This window comes from Triticum dicoccoides, chromosome 2A, assembly GCF_002162155.2.
Source record: "Triticum dicoccoides isolate Atlit2015 ecotype Zavitan chromosome 2A, WEW_v2.0, whole genome shotgun sequence".
Classification (NCBI taxonomy): Eukaryota; Viridiplantae; Streptophyta; class Magnoliopsida; order Poales; family Poaceae; genus Triticum; species Triticum dicoccoides.
The window spans coordinates 577,725,394-577,739,532 of record NC_041382.1 but is presented as its reverse complement, the minus strand read 5'-3'; the positions used below and the strand labels follow the sequence as shown (position 1 = coordinate 577,739,532).

The window sequence follows — 14,139 nt, the reverse complement described above, 5'->3', positions numbered from 1 at the left end:
GACGACCTGATCCACCCAAATGACGGCGGGCGGTGGTCCAGGCGGGGTGGAGTCGGCGGCGGGGGTAGGGACAAGGCCGGATTTGTGGCGGGACGACATCGGCGAGCTGCGGCGGGGCGACAGCGGGCGGGTGGGAGGAAGAAGGGGGGAAATGAACTGAAGGGCGGTTGGGTGTTGGTGCGCGGCCGCGGTTTTTTACATCTCCTGCCTTCGGAGATGTAAATTTTCACGGCGAGGTGTTGTATTTTACATCTCGTGGAGGTGGAAATGTAAATCTTTTTTTGCATATGGACCATCTGTTGGAGAGATATTTTTTGCCTCATAAGATTCAAAAGTTGATAATTTTTACATATGGACCGTCTATTGGAGATGCTCTTAGTCCTGGAAATATTACACTAGAAAATATTATTTTGTGTATAGTCGAACACTTAAATAACTGATTGAGGGAATTTGAGAAGATGGAGAAGATGAGGCCACAATAGGGAAATAGATGGAGAGAGAGAGAGAAAGAATAGTATTGGAGATGAGAGGCAGAGTGAGAAAGAGGGTCTTTACATCAAAAAAGGTCGACAATGATGCATAAGCATAATTAGTACGATGGTAAAGTATATATTATACACAACTGATGTTGAACTACTGCTATCGTTACTGTTGCACTTGCTACAAAACTATTACTATCACTATTACCGTTACCATTGCTGCTGTCACTATTATCAAAACTATCATATTACTTTGCTACTGATCACATTGATGTAGATAATTAATCTTCAAGTGTGGTTGAATTGACAACTCAGCTGCTAATACCTTCAAATATTCTTTGGCTCCCCTTGTGTCGAATCTATAAATTTAGGTTGAATACTCTACCCTCGAAAATTGTTGATATTCCCTATACTTGTGGGTTATCATATTCACACATGTATTTAAGTTTCCAATAAATACAATTCTAGCATGAATAATACAACAACTTTATTATTGCCTCTAGGGCATATTTCCTTCAGTTCTTACAAGAGACTCGCATAGTGGCCCAGTATTCAATGTCGTGCGAGCCTCAAAGAAATGGAGTAACTGAAAGGCGTAGCCATACACTTATGGATATGGTGCGCAGCATGATGAGTTACTCCACCTTGCCATTGAGATTATGTATGGAGGCGCTTAAAAACGCCATTCACATTCTCAATAGAGTACCAAGCAAGTCGGTGCCCAAAACATCGTACGAGTTGTGGACAGGAAGAGTGCCCTCCCTACAACACTTAAGGGTGTGGGGAGCCTAGCTGAGGCCAAAGTGTTTAATCCAAATATTGGAAAGTTAGATCGCAAAACAGTTAGTTGCCACTTCATTAGCTATCCTGATAGATCAAAAGGTTTTCATTTCTACTGTCCAGAGAGATACACAAAGTTTGTAGAAACAAGACATGCAATCTTCTCAGAGGACAAAATGATGAGGGGGAGTATGGTAGCTCAGAAAATTGATCTTGAGGAGAAGAGGGTGCATGCACCTAATCCGATGATTCGGGATCCATATTTCTCACTACCTGTTGTGCCTGCACCGACAATCCTTGAGGTTGCGGCGCAAGCACCTGTTGTAACTCCACCCATGACAACTATGGGAGAAGATACGGAACCTGTCCGTCAGGAGCTGACTTAACTCATTGTTGAGCATGAGGGGGGAGCAGCAACCACTTTTAGAAGATATGCCGGAAGTTGAGGCACAGAATGAGCCTAGGAGTGAGGCCCTTAGAAGGTATACAAGACCCCAAAAGTCAGTTATTTCTACTAATTATAAAGTTTATAACATAGGTAGTTCATGTAGAAGGTGACCCCACTTCATATGAAGAAGCCATGAGAAGCCCTCACTCATCAAAGTGGTTGTAGGCAATGGAAGACGAGATGAAATCGATGAGTTCCAAAGATGTTTGGGACTTAGAGAATATTCCTAAAGGAGTCAAAACAGTAGGCTGTAAATGGGTCTACAAAACTATGTATGACTCTAATGGGAATGTAGAAAAGTATAAAGCACGACTTCTGGCAAAAGGATTTACACAAAGAGAAGGGATATATTACAATGAGACATTTTCCCCAGTCTCATATAAGGATTCCTTCAAAATCATAATGGCATTAGTTGCACATTTTGATTTAGGGTTACATCAAATGGATGTAAAGATGACATTTCTTAATGGGGATTTAAAAGAAAATGTTTACATGAAACAACCCAAGGGCTTTATCATGGAAGGCAAGGAAGATATGGTATGCCTCCTTAAGAAATCTATTTATGGATTAAGGCAAGCCTCTAGACAGTGGCATCTAAAGTTAATGAGGCAATTAAAAGATTTGGATTTAAAGAGAATGTTGAGGACAGCTGCGTTTATGCAAAGTTTTAAATAGGAAGTATATTTTCCTAATCTTGTATGTGTATGATATCTTGCTTGCTAGCAGTGATGTTAGTCTGTTACAAGAAACAAAGAAGTTCTTGTCCTCAAATTTTGATATAACAGATCTTGGTGAAGCATCATATGTCTTGGGCATAGAAATTCACCGAGATAGGAAAAATGGAGTTTTAGGACTATCGCAGAAGGCATATTTAGAAAGGTTCTTAAAAAGTATAATATGCATGCGAGTAAAGCCACACCTGCTCCTATAGTCAAGGGCGACAGTTTTGGGAAATTCCAACGTCCCAAGAACTAGTACGAGATCGATCAAATGAAAGCAGTACCATATGCTTCGGCTGTGGAAGTTTATAGTATGCACAAGTGTGCACTCGCCCTGACTTAGCTTTTGTCACCGGGGTACTCGATAGATATCAAGAGAATCCAGGCACAGTGCACTGGAAGATGGTAAAGAAAGCATTGCGTTATGCGCAAGGCACGAAGGACCACATGCTAACATACAGGAGATCTGATTCCCTAGAGATAAGAGGGTATTCAGACACATATTTTGCGGGAGATGGAGATGATAGAAAATCCACGTCAGGATACGTGTTCACTCTCGCTGGAGGGGCTATTTCGTGGAGAAGCTTTAAACAGTCAACAGTTGCATCGTCCATGATGTATGCAGAGTTTATAGCATGTTATGAGGCCACGGGGCAGGCGATATGGTTAAAGAAATTTATACCCGACTTGAAAGTGGTAGATTGTATTGACAAACCACTAAAGATGTACTGTGACAACCGGCCCGCAATATTCCATGCTCACAACAACAAGTCAAGTAATGCTGCTAAAATAATAGAGATAAATTATTATGTTATGGAAGATAAAATTCAGGATTACACTATAAGTCTCGAGCATATAAGGACAAAGGATATGCTTGCGGATCTGCTTACGAACGGCTTACCACCCAGTGTGTTCAAGGAACACTTAGCCGGCATGAGTTTAAGGGCAAACCTATGATTCCTGGATCATGAGAGGCCCAAAAGGAACATAATTTGTTTCAAAACAAAGAGGTATGTTGTAGCTATCTGATTCTATTGGCAATTGAGCTGTCATGATGAAACATGCTCTATGTACTAATCGGTGATGAAACTAGTAAAGTATAAAGTATAAAGTTAAAGGAAAGTTGAGATCAAGGGGGAGAATGTTAGGTTGATCTCATCCCGATCGAGCCCAACGGTTCGACGTGCCCTTGACTCGCGCCCTGATCGGGGGCGCCCAACCGAACTCTGGTTGGTGGGCCCGTGTCGCCACACTACATAAATAGGTGGGGGACGCACACGATCGAGGTTCACCGTGCACCGCAGCCCCCCACCAACATCCCTACCAATCTAGGGTTAGCGTAGGCCGACGGGAAGCACCTCCGCCGCCGCTGCTCTCGCACACACACACCCATGCCATTGCCCCTCCACCATGGCCACCGGCTTGGGATCCTCGAGCCAAGGAGAAGGTAGCCTACCGTTAATCTCTAACCTACCTGGTCCATAGGATCTATCAATGGTTTCAGAGCCATAGTTGCTTTAGAATTTTCGGTAGCAAAGAAATCGAAGAATTATTTTCCCCTCCCGAAAAACCCTAATCACAGGGCAAAGAAACTCGCCGGTAGAAGGGCCTCGGGCTCGCCGGCAAAGTGTGCTACTGCTGAGGCCGCGTCGTCTCTCTCGATCTCAATGCGCACAGGCAAGCCGAGGCATCAGAAGAAGAACACAGGCAGGGGGGCACCATGCCTTCGCCACCGCCAAAAGGAGGTACCCCAAAGGGGCAAAGGGCATCGCCACTGTGCCACGCGCTCTCCTTCGGGAGCTCGCGGACGCCGGCAAGGGGGACAGGGGTGCTGCCGCATCGCGGGCGCCGTCGAGCGCAGGGGAGCAGAGGAGGGCGCAACTGCGTCCCTCTTTCTGCCACAGGAGGTGGATGATGGATGTAGAGGAAGAGTGGGAAGGGGAAGGGGGCTCGCGCGGCGCGGTGTTTCGACGTCATCGCCGGCGGCCGGCGTTGCCCTTACCCGCCGTGCGGGCGAGAGACAGGGAAGAGGGAGAGAAATGGACTAGGGTTCCCCCGAGCTGCGTAGTGGGTTGGTTTTGTTCGACCTACATGCGCAAGTGACCGTCCGATCAAATGGACGATGAAGGATCGTGGATGTCGCCTAGAGGGGGGGGTGAATAGGCGCTTTAAAATAATTACGGTTTAGGCTTGAACAAATGCGGAATAAACCTAGCGGTTTGCCAAGCATAAAACCTAAAACAACTAGGCTCACCTATGTGCACCAACAACTTATGCTAAGCAAGATAAGCAACTATGAGATATCAAGATATATGACAAAGAACAATATGGCTATCACAAAGTAAAGTGCATAAGTAAAGGGCTCGGGTAAGAGATAACCGAGGCACGCGGAGACGACGATGTATCCCGAAGTTCACACCCTTGCGGATGCTAATCTCCGTTTGGAGCGGTGTGGAGGCACAATGCTCCCCAAGAAGCCACTAGGGCCACCGTAATCTCCTTACGCCCTCGCACAATGCAAGATGCCGTTATTCCACTAAGGGACCCTTGAGGGCGGCCACCGAACCCGTACAAATGGCAACCCTTGGGGGCGGTCACCGAACCCGTACACTTCGGCAACCCTTGGGGGCGGTCACTGGTACCCGTCAAATTGCTCGGGGCGATCTCCACAACCTAATTGGAGACCCCGATGATTGCCCGGAGCTTTTCACCACAGTGATTGAGCTCCGAACAATACCAACCGTTTAGGGCGCCAAGGCACCCAAGAGGAACAAGCTCTAGGGTGCCCAAACACCCAAGAGTAATAAGCTTCTCAACCTTCACTTCCACGTATCACCGTGGAGAACTCAAACCGATGCACCAAATGCAATGGCAAGGGCACACGGAGTGCCCAAGTCCTTCTCTCTCAAATCCCACCGAAGCAACTAATGCTAGGGAGGAAAATGAGAGGAAGAATAAGAAGGAGAACACCAAGAACTCCAAGATATAGATCCAAGGGGTTCCCCTCACATAGAGGAGAAAGTGATTGGTGGAAATGTGGATATAGATCTCCTCTCTCTTTTCCCTCAAAAACTAGCAAGAATCCATGGAGGGATTGAGAGTTAGCAAGCTCGAAGAAGGTCAACAATGAGGGAAGAACACGAGCTCAAAAGATTAGGTTCAATAGGGAAGAAGACCCCCTTTTATAGGAGGGGGGAAATCCAACCGTTATGTGCTCAGCCCGCACACGAGCGGTACTACCGCTCCACGAGCGGTACTATCGCTCAGGTGGAAGAAACAGGGAAAAGGAGCAATAAAACATGAACCTTGGGGTGGTAGTACCGCAGGAGACGGCGGCACTACCGCTGGGTTAAGCGGTACTACCGCTCCCTTCGGCGGTACTGCCACGCAGAACGAAGGGTAATGGGAAAGAGGGAACCGGGCAGTACTACCACGGAGGAAGGGCGGTACTGCCGCTAAGGAGCGGTACTGCCGCACTACTGACGCAGCGAGGTACCGCACAATCTGACACAGAAAAAGACCCCTCGAAACGACGTAGTAGGGACCTGGTAAGCCAGCGGTAGTACTGCTGCGGCGTCACCGCCGTACTACCGCTTCGGAGTGGTACTGCCGCTTGTGACCCCTCAGCGGTACTACCGCTGGGTACCACGGTACTACTGCTGGGACCCTGATAAAAACCACACTCAAGAAAACAAGAACTGCCATAACTTCTGCATATGAGCTCCGAATTGAGCAAACTCAAGCTTGTTGGAAACAAGACGACGAGTAGCATCAAAACAGCGACCGTATATAGTAAGAAGAGTCAGGGAAGGTATGCCGACAAATAGAGGAGTGAAACCTCCAACCGAGAAGAACCGGCAAAACCTCCCACATCGAAAACATCATAGAAGATGCATGTGAACTCCGTTTTCGATGAACTCGAGCTTGTCACCAACATGACCATAAGCTCCAAAACTCACAAAGAGAAGAACCAAATAAGAACCAATAAAGATGATGCAAGGATGCAATGGTTTGAGCTCTCTACAACGATACGATCAAGCTACTCATCGAGAGCCCCCCTTGATAGTACGGCAATCGATCCTATAACCCGGTCTCCCAACTACCATCATGAGACCGGTAAAATAGAAAACCTACCAAGGGCAAACCTTTGCCTTGCACATGGTCCACTTGAGCTAGATGATGACAATCTTGACTCCCTCAAGTTGGACCACCTTTCTTGATTGGGTTGACTCGATAAAGACTAGTTGATTGCTCCCCCATACTCTACTACGGGTGAGCCACTCTTCCGCACATCTTCACAAGTCCATTGTCATCACAAAGGACGGCAAGCTTCAAGCATTTGATCTCTTCGTGATGCTCCACTTGAACTTGCACACCGCAACCTTTCTTGATTGTGTTGACTTGATGAAGACTAGTTGATTGCTCCCCCATACTCCACTATGGGTGAGCCACTCTTCCGCACATCTTTACAAGTCCATTGTCACCACAAAGGACGTCAAGCTTCAAGCATTTGATCTCTTCGTGATGCTCCACTTGAACTTGCACACCGCAACCTTTCTTGATTGTGTTGACTCGATGAAGACTAGTTGATTGCTCCCCCATACTCTACTATGGGTGAGCTACTCTTCCGCACATCTTCATAGGTCCATTGTCACCACAAAGGATAGCAAGCTTCAAGCATTTGATCTCTTCGTGGTGCTCCACTTGAACTTGCACACCGCAACCTAACCCCACAAAGAACCCTCACGAAGACCATGGGTTAGTACACAAAGCGTAATTGATAATGTTTACCATACCATGGGATCACTTAATCCCTCTCGGTACATCTTCTACGCTTTGTGGGTTGATCAACTTGATTCACTCTTTAACTTAGTCTTGATCAACCTCCCACAAGACCAATCTTTAGGTAATTCCTTGAATAGCACCTTGGTCGACACAAACTCTCCTTGAAACCAACACATGTACTCCAAGAAAAGCCTATGGACAAAACCTTCAAATATAACTCAAGGCAACCATTAGTCTATAGAGATTGTCATCAATTACCAAAACCAAACATGGGGGCACCGCATGTTCTTTCAGACGACCACGATGAAGCGGCGCTCGACACAACGGGCCTTTGAGTCGAAAGAGAGGCAAGGCTGGCAGCGGCGGCGCGCGAACAGGCGTTGGGCCGTCTTCGCCGCAGCCGCGCGCGCTGGGCCTAGGCCGAGTCAGCTACCGTTTTTATTTGATTTTTGTCCAAGTTTTTGGGTAAATTTTATACAGTTTTCTCTATTCAAAATTATCCAACGAAAATTTTGTTTAGAAAATAGAAAAATAAAAGAAATGTTTCTGAAAAGTAAAAGTTCATGAATTTTTTATTCATGTTTTACCGCTGCAAATAAATAGAAATGCTTTTTTAAAAGTAAATAAAACTAAAGTGAGAATTAAATTTTAAGAGCAGGTTAAAGTAATTATTGAAGCAATTATGATTCTGTTATTTTATGACCAATGTTGTTAATAACATAATCATGATTTATTATCGTTATAAAAGGTGCATTTATTTCTAATTTTGTCCAACGGTGATATAGATTTAATTGCATAAACAGTTGTATGTTTAATTTTGACCAACATTGAATTAATTCATGCAATTCTTGTTATGATCTCACTTCAGTGTGGTTTCAGGAGGGTACCACTTGATGAGTTGTCTCAAGGATATTCCAACCGTCAACAGCGATAACTAATTGAAGATCAGCCAGATCCGATGTTAAGAGACACTCCTTCTCTTCCATCAGATCTCGATTAGAATGGGATCTTGCGAGGCGTGTGGCTCTGTTGGTTGGCCTTGGGCGGTGCAATGCAGGCCGGACGAAACCCTGGGCTCACGTGCGTCGCTAGTCTTGAAGTGACTTGTGTTTACCATAGGCCGGTCGCTGGGTCAAAAAGTCAAAACCCAGTCAAAGCCAGGATCAAAGGACGGGCTGGGCTGGCCTCGCTATGGGATAGCGTCTGAACTGGCTCGAGTAATCATCTCTCATTTTGGACGAACTGTAATCAGTATTCATCATCAGGACGGAGGTCTGCTGTTCCGTCTCTGCCGTTCGTTCATCGGTTCTACTCTACTATCAACCTGCACGCAAGCCATGGCGAGACTTGACCACAGTCGCGTCAAAGTCAACTTGACTGGACTTTTATATATACAAGTCAAAAAAGCTTTGGGATCGGAGACAGCGGTGTATCTGTGGCCGCCGCATTGCCGTGCCCGTGGTTGTGCGGATGGAACAGGCAGGGGATTTGCCACTAGTATCTTGCTTGCCGCTGCCGCGTGCTGTCTCGGCCGGCAGCAGCAGCAAGCCAGCAAGCAAATGTCTCCTGCGAATCATTTGGTTTCCGTAGACCCAGCGGAAGGCACAGTACCGACGTAGGCGTACAGGAGTACAAAGGGGCTGTTTGGTTTTAAGCCTAAGGTTGTCACGCCTAATCTTAGTCATGCCACAATATCTTAAGCATGTGTTTGGTTCATTGCCACACTTGTGGTTTGCCATACTTTTCTAGTTATATGACCCTACAAGTCATAGACTCAATTTTTTGCCAAATCTTGCCACACTTGTGGTGGCCATTTTGTTAGCCACACTTTTTGTGGCTGCCACGCTTTGCCTAAGATTAGTTGTGGCAAAGTTAGTCATAAACCAAACATGCCCTTCAGTTTTACGACTAGAGGAGAAGGCGTCGCGGGAGTCAACTTAAGTGTCATGTCACCGTTAAATACATGTACTCCATGATGATTGTAAATAGTACTACATGTACTGGCAGCCATATCCTTAGTGCATTGATCCAGCTCCTACATTTCTTCCCCACAGTGCCAGCCAGAAATACACTCAATACACAATATCGAGCTTTTCCAGGGACACAAAACAGTAATTAAAACGCAATGTGCACCTTCATTCGCAAAAAAAAAAAACCCGAACTGTGCGCAAATGGAGCCCATCGTGCACACGAAGTCACTTGCTTAATTCCTCGTCACATAATGCACGGACCGACGGGCAATTAACTGCTGAATTAAACACAAAGGATGGCCTAAAAGAAAAATCCAACACACAAAACCTTTTTTTTACTTGGACACGAAGGAGTGGGCAAAGACCGCAGGGCGACTCGCCAGTCACCTCTCCCCACTCCCTTCCTCTCTCACTGTACATGTGTACGCGTGGTTCCGTGTCTGGGGGAACACGTTGGGCTTACTCTCGGGAGGGGAGCCAGGTGTGTTCTTTCCTTGTTTGCCTTGGAGAGGAAGATTAGGGGGGCAGGGGGCAAGGGCAGCGGGCGTGAACCATTTGACGCTTTGATGATGTGACGGCAATGCAAGATAAAGGGCCAGGAAGGGTGGGGGTCCCACCCAGCCCCCTCTCACTAGGGCTGGTTGTGCATGGCGACCGAGTCGGGGTGTACAAGGCTGCTCCCGGGGTGGCCTACTGCCCGTCCATGCCTCTGATAGTAGTCCAATAGGCCATATCCATTTCCATGCCTAGGAAATCTCTTTGGGCAGTTTGCCTCATCTGAAAAGAAGATTTTGGTGCACAGTTTGACCAGCAGAAGATCCTTGCATATACTCCCTCCTTTTCTTTTTAGTCTACATATAAGATTTCGTCAAAGTCAAATTTTGTAAAGTTTGATCAATTTTATAGAAAAAACATAAACATCTACAATACTAAAGCTATATGGCATGAAAGTTTATTTCATGATGCATCTAACAATATTGATTTCATATTGTGAATCTTAATATTTTTTCAATAAACTTAGTCAAAGTTAAGAAAGTTTGACTTTGACCAAATCTTATATGCAAACTAAAAAGAAACGGAAAGAGTACTACATGAACAAAATGTTGACGAGACTCTTCTTGAACTCAGTAAAGTAGTAAATCCCAAACAGATACTTCTTTCCGAGCTAAAAAGGGCAGTGAAATATGAAAAGCTGGCTTTCTCAGCGTTGGATGGGCAACGGTTGGCTCAGATCAAGGCAGGGCAACCCCTTCACGTGCGCGTTTTACAGCGAGACCATGTGAAATCGCTGCACTCGTTCGCGTCCTCTGTTTCCATTCGTCTCTGAGCCAGGTGCGTTCGTTCCTCGGATCGAATCCATGGTCAAAATGGTCGAATACATGTGAAATCACTGTACAACCGAACGCGATTTCACATCAAAATCAATCTCATTTGGACGGAGGGAGTAGTACACAGTACATACATTCGCAGTGCGTCGGAAGCTGACGGATGGTCTTCTTTTGACGGAGTTGTACAAAGTCTGTTTCTATTTTATTGCGCGGCTTCCCTTGTCTACCAGGAGACACATCAATGGACCATCCTCTCGATTGTCACAAAACACTCCCATAGTCTCATTTTGGGTTAGTGCAGAGTACTGATCGCAAAAGGCGTCTCGGAAAAGTTTCCTCCGGCAGAAAAGAATCTGAGAGCAAGCCGAGTCCACGCCGAACCTGTACCGACCCGAGCCCAGCCCCCGCGGAGCGACACAACCATACCCAAAGCTCCCCTACCGAGCCTAATAAGCAAGGCGGTTTGCTTGCTGCGCCGGGCAAGACATTTTGGACGGTCGACGCTGGTCACGGTGCGCGTCTGCTCGCCCCCCTCGCCTATATAAGGGCGCGCGCACCGGAGGCTCGGACACTCCGTCCCACCTCACTTGCCCAGAAGCTCCCACCCTTCCTCCTCGCCTCCCCCTCGGATGCTCCTGAGCTCCTCCGCTCCCTTCTCGCGCACCACTCCGCTCCCGAGCCTCCGCAGCGCCGCCGGGCGCCCATGGAAGAGTAAGTGCGCCGCGTCTGGGCTTTGTCTCTACTACTCTCGACTTGGCCTCTCTCTTTTTCCTGCTTGGGATTTTTTGTCATGCTCGGGTGTTTTTTTTCGTTTTTTTTCCACACGCGGTTTGGGGGATTATCGGCTTCTGTGTTGCGAGCGGAGCTGGGGATTTAATTGGTGGGAGGGTTTCGGTTTTGATCCAGAGGAGGGCTTGGGCGGAGCCAGCGCCCGGCTAGCCTGGGCATTTGCCCGGACTCACAAGATACGCGACATACTACGATGGCAATGTCATAACGGGGCAAATTACTCCTCGTATGATGGTTTACCCGGGCAGTAGGTAGCTGGGTCAATGGGCTTCGGTTTCGATCCTCTCTGGTCAAACACTATTAATTAATTATTAAGCAAAAAAAAGTACGTACAGGCTAATGGGCTACGTACCTACATGAGATAAGCCTACTTGTTTGATCTTATTTTTTTACTAGAGATGAGAAAGAAACAATCGGTCCATCGCTCCATGCCTCCACCTCCCCGCTCCGTTCGGTTAATTTCTGTTCGCTCGAGACGGCCGCATCCTCGGTTCATCGGAGACGGAGACCGACCGGCAGCCTAGGCGCGCGGCCGGCAGCGGGCGGAGCTGGAGCTAATCCATCCGAGACTCTGAGGAATGCTTTGCATCATGGCCTACTTGTCCCCTTCTTCAGAATTAGGTGAGATTCATAGACTTATTAGGGCTTAAATTTTGAGGTCACGGCAAGGAAAATTGGTCATCAAGGATGATTACCAATTTATGAGTTTAGTTCTTGTTTAGGGATTTGTTCTACATATAAATATTAAATTCAAATTTTAAATCATTAAATTTGAGAGATGAGGAGGTTTTGGCAGAAAGTGTGCATGGTGTGCAACCACAAATAGAAGTAGAGCCACAACCACCGTCTCGTATTGCCTCGTGTTTTTCTTGAATATATTCGCAAATCACAACACTTGATTTATGTGAATATTAAAATCCATTTTTTGTCATCTTGTCTCTGCTAGGATGTTTGAATGATAATTTGGACAGCTATACTTTTGTGAGTAATATGATGAATTTGGTTCTATGTGGCCCCGGTTCTATCACTTAAGGTATCAAGTATCAAGTATATTTTGGTTTATGAACTAAATTTTGGTATATTATATATTATTTCACTGTCAAATTACATTTGTGTGATTAATATGGTTATATTTTCACTACATTATTAATGTGGATTTGTGATTTGAAAGTTTGATGCTATTAGATATATTATGTATCTGAACACTCGTTTTTGGTTTTTTATTAGACACTTAGAGCAACTTCAATGGGGCGACCCATTTCGTCTGCGACCGTCTGTTTGGATCGGCGCGGACAAAAAAGCCGGCCCAACGCACCGACCCAAACGGACGCGCGTCCGCTTTCATCCGCCTGCCGATCCATTCCCGGTCCATTTTTGAGCCTGATTCGTGCCGGCGCAGACACAAGACGGACGCACGCGCACTCGCCCTCTTTCCTCACCGGGCCCGCTGGTCGGTGGCACATTGGATTCATACCCTCGCCTGCCTGCTACGTCGCCGACGCCGCCGGCCATATTTTCAGATTAAAATGGATACATAGATAGTTTTAGCATACACAGATAAAAGAAAAAGACAACTACTCGTTGCTTTCTGACTCCGACTCGGTAATGTCCTCCTCCGACGTCTGAATGTAGGCGTCAGCAAGCTGCTCGTCTTCAAAGTCCCAACCCGACGTTTGTGTAGCTTCAGTTTCAATTAAGCTGCCTGCTTCCGCGAACGCTTATCCTCCCATTAGGTGGCTCGCTCCCTCCTCCTCGCGTCCCTCTCCAACCTCAATTACTTGTAGAACTGGCGCTCGTCGACGATGTCCTGCCGGAAGCCTCCTCGCTACACCACCAAGGCTTCCACGTCCTTCTCTGCGATGGCGAGGCGACGCTGCTGCCTCCGGTGGACACGACGATCCTCGTTGGTGAAAAGCCGTGGGAGAGGCGTCAGATCCTGCGCCCGCTGGCTCGACACGTTGGAAAAATTCATATCCCGACGAGGCCTCAGGAGGCGCCACGCTGCCGCGTCGTGCGCGCGGGCCGCCTCCTCTGCGGTGTCGAAGGTGCCGAGGATGAGACGTTTCTCACGAAACCAGATCTCGGAGGAGAAGGCGCCGGAGCGGCGCTCGCGGACTCCCGAAAATCCGAAGCGCCCAGGCGGCGGATCGACATAGTGGCGCAGAGGCGGCGAGAGTGGGCGACGGATAGAGTGTAGAGGGAGCGCCTTCTTTATACCGAGCGCCGGCTGCGACGCGCGCGCGAACCTTTCCCGCGCGGTGGAGCGCCAAAACCAGCGGCCGCTTTCCCCGCGCGCGCGAACCTTTCCGGCGCGCTGGAGCGCCAAAACCAGGGCGACGACATGATCTTAAACGCGCGCGGTCATGAAATGGATCGGTCCGTTGGGCGCACTTTCGACCCAAAACTAAAAGAGGGCGGACGGCGGGCAAGCGGCCAACTCAAACGAACAAAAAGAGGACAAAAACGCCATCCGTTTAGGTCGATCCATTGAAGTTGCTCTTAGGCTTAAACTCGCCCAAGCTTCACAAAAATTCTGGCTCCGCCACTGGAGGAGGGGCGTCGCGGTTGATCGGCGACCGGTGGATTCCGGTGCGTGGTTTTTGGCGGAGGCCGGAGGGTGCTGGGGTTCGTCCGGAGCTTGACCGCGCGGCAGAGGAGGTGTCAGTCTGACCGAGCAAATGCGCGCCAGATCGTCGGAGAGCAGACCGGTGTGGCGCCGCGGACGCGATTCCGGCCAGTTTCCTCTTCCCCTCATCGCTACAGTGCCAGTGCTGGGGGTTTTGGGTCAGTTTGTGGTGGAGGAGCCGCCTTCCTCCCGAAGGAAGCAGAGTTCTTCAAAGC

At 47.8% G+C, this 14,139-nt stretch overlaps 1 protein-coding gene across 1 annotated transcript in view; it reads left to right on the top strand.

Moving 5' to 3' along the window:
* Positions 1-14,139, top strand: part of LOC119357972 — a 19,152-nt gene that overhangs the window by 782 nt on the left and 4,231 nt on the right. The window lies entirely within an intron of this gene.